We start from the raw sequence: 3409 nt of genomic DNA, 5'->3' as shown, positions 1-3409 counted from the left end.
TTTTGAATCAGACTAATATTTTGTTCGCACCTTCTGAGCTACATATCGAAATTGACAATTCTATAGAATAGATTGATGCTCTGTATGTTGCCTTTCCATTTATTGACGAACTTCTCGACTGCATCATCATCTCCATTGCAGCTTATCAGTTGCAGTTTTATATTCTCATATTAGTTCCGATTTGGTATTATTTTGAGTAATTCGAATTCAAAGTGTTTCTTCATGTTTTCTAGTTAGTTTTGTCTCTTTTTATTTTATTATAGTTTACGTTACAGTTTTAGTTGTTTCTCAGGAATATCGATGATCGATGTGACAATTGATTTATTTTGTTTGATTTGTAAGGCTGACTCTTAGTTTGTTGATGGAGTTGTCGTTGTGCGTTCTTCCTATTAATCATCGGAAATGTAGGGCTGATTCTACTATATTTATTAATCGATTATGATTTCGCCTTACTCCTCCAATAGTTATTAATCGTCGCCTTGGTCATTTGCACTTTACTCAAGTTTCATCTCGATTAAGGGTTCTCTTTCTAAGTAGGAGGGGGTTTTTATTGTTGGCAAATTGGTCTGTCTCGAGGGAATCGACTAATTTTGTGAAATGTTCCCGAAATTGTTTGTTTTGTTGTTGATAATTTGAGATTTATTTGTGGGCTCATCTGACTCAGAGATCAAATCCCAATTGATTTATTTTACTATTTTTTCCAGTTTTACTTGCTTTATTTATTTTGCATTGGTAGAAATTCCGAACTCTTCCAGCTCATCCTCTGATACGATTTGTTGGGCATATTGAAATATTTTGGCATTGTTTCTGTTTGTTAGTTGTTCTTACTATGAGCTTTAGCTATCCGGGAGGTATACTTTCTCATTTTTAATGAGTTCATCGTTGTAATCAATTTCGTTTTTGTTACGAACTTCTTCAGGGAGGAAAAAATTCATTGTCATGTTTAGTTTGGGACTATTTTTTGATGAGAGTTGTGGAGACTTGATTCCTGATGGAGAAGACTATTTGTTTTTTATGGTTAATGCGTTGGCTAATTCAGAGTTTGATTTCATGTGGCTGACTTTCTCTTGGGCTTTGATTTAAAGGAGCTTGGCCCCTGAGTACTTTGTTGCTTTTTTCTATATGTTGATGACTGAGATTGGCATGTCTTTCTTTGGGGGTAAACGAGATCGAGGAATTTAGTTTGGTTTCGGTTTTTATTTTTATTTTTATTTTTTGAGTAACTATGGCTTTTTTTGCACTTAGGGTTTTTTTTATACGGATTTTCTGGGTTGAGAGTTTAGTTGCTGCTTTCGAGGGGATTCAAGGACAGAGCTAGCCTTTTTTATGGGCGCTGGAACGCAAGGACTCTTTATAAGATTCTGTTTAATCTAATCTTATTTGCTAGTTTTGATTTATTCTTTCGGATGCTCAACAGCTGGAGGCATTTACTTTTTCTCTTCATTTCTATCGCCGTCGTAATTGATACATATTCCCAATTGCTTTGCCTTCTCAGCGATGTTGGGCTTGGTGAGTAAGTAAATAGCAGTCGGTCTGCGTTTGTAGTCAAGTGATAAGCACGATTTGACAACCCACGAGAGTTCGGAGGAGTAGTGGTTGGGAATCGGATCATACTTACCGATTACGATCTTTAAAGCTAAGGCTGCTTGATTATTAGCTTCGAACGGATGTTTGCCCGTGCATAGTTCGTACATGATGCAGCCCATTGCCCAGATATCTGTTTTTTCATTGTAGGGCTTCTACTAGCACATTTATGGGGAAAGGTAGTAGGGGGTGCCTACGATTGTATACGCGAAATCGGCAACCATCGTTTTGGCGACTCCCAAATCCCCAATTCTGATGTTGCTTTAGGAATCTAAGAATATGTTCAATGCTTTGATGTCCCTGTGCAAAATCTTCTTGGCGTGCAGATCCCTCAAGCCAATCATCATCTGAATTGATATTTGCCATATCTTGTCTTCCTTCAATGGCTTGCCAAGCTGCCCCTTCATGAAAGAAGCGAGATCGCCCTTCGAGCAATATTCCATGACAATATGGAGTGTATTTTTTTCCACAAAGCTTTGGTAGTGCTCCACAATGTATGGGGATTTGATCTTTTTAAGAATCTTGCCTTCTTCCATTGCCTGTAAATTATGGAATTGAGTACATTCTTTCTGAGTTTGGGCGACATCTTCGATACGCTTATCTTTTTGATAACACAAATTGAGTTGTTGTTTTTATTTCTCGCCTTAAAAACGACCCCAAAGGCTCCTTCCCCTAATTTGTTTAGAATTTCGTAGTCCGTGATATTCATTTATCCCTGTGTTCTGATTATAGATTATAATCTCATAATCATAATCCTAATCCTAAGTATGAGTGAATATACTGCCAATTATGTTTCTGTTAAAATAACTCGAGAATCAGATTGCTGCATTTGAAACTATAATGACTAAATAAACACTCCTTCTAAAAAATGAGGCATGCACAGCCATAAGAATGACTAAAAATATTATAATGCAACTATCGGCATGATATTAACTATAGCCAATTATATATATCATTAATTCATCCTGAAATATTAAGTTAGCTTTATCCTCTTCATCCAATGCAGCCTTTAAATCGTCGAACAGGACTTATATCGGGCATAAAGCAGACAACATCATAGTTAATCTAACCGAAAGACTAGAAACGAGTTTAAGAGTGTCTTCAATTATATAACATTATACACATGAAAAAAGTGTGTGATATACTAATTTATCAAGCTTAAGATGAACAGGCAATGAACTCACCCGAAAGGAATTAGTATTAATGCAAAATGGTTATTAGTTCTCCAATTATGAAAATAAACAAATAGTAAAGCAGCATTCGGAAAAAGAAGAAAGGGAAGAGGTTTTAAGGGAGCCACGTCAACCATAATCTGAATAATAGCATAAACAATAGCAACCATGCTGCAGATACGAAGGAGGATGCGACAAATACGAAGGAAGATGAAAATAAACTGGATCTAAAAGATAGCCACTCAATCGCAAATCTACTCTTACTTAACACAACAGATCTCAATTTTTCCAATTTCCTGCAGATGTTCGAACTCCACACTCCAGCATCGTCAAGCAACCATTAAACATTATTAAAATAGCAATAAAATATCGAATAAAGTCACATGTTCCCATCTTCAGACAAGATAACATAAAAGTAATCAACACCTATGAGCAATATTGTAGTAAACAACCACCCATTTGAATACATAATTGCAAGCCACATCATGAGCGAACTTTAAAAAAACCCACCAAACTCCCTAACAAGTAAGGAGCGTTCGAAGGCCAAATAGTATACATTGTCATAAATGATGTATTTAATGTCAATAGGCAACAAATATATTGAAAAAATATGCTCGAAGGATTTATGATATTGTTAACATTTATTTAGAGAT

Source organism: Brachycentrus maculatus, unplaced genomic scaffold (assembly GCF_059751285.1).
Source record: "Brachycentrus maculatus isolate JH-2025_06_01 unplaced genomic scaffold, ASM5975128v1 h1tg001274l, whole genome shotgun sequence".
Classification (NCBI taxonomy): Eukaryota; Metazoa; Arthropoda; class Insecta; order Trichoptera; family Brachycentridae; genus Brachycentrus; species Brachycentrus maculatus.
The sequence above is the reverse complement of the archived record's forward strand: the minus strand, read 5'-3'. Positions refer to the sequence as shown.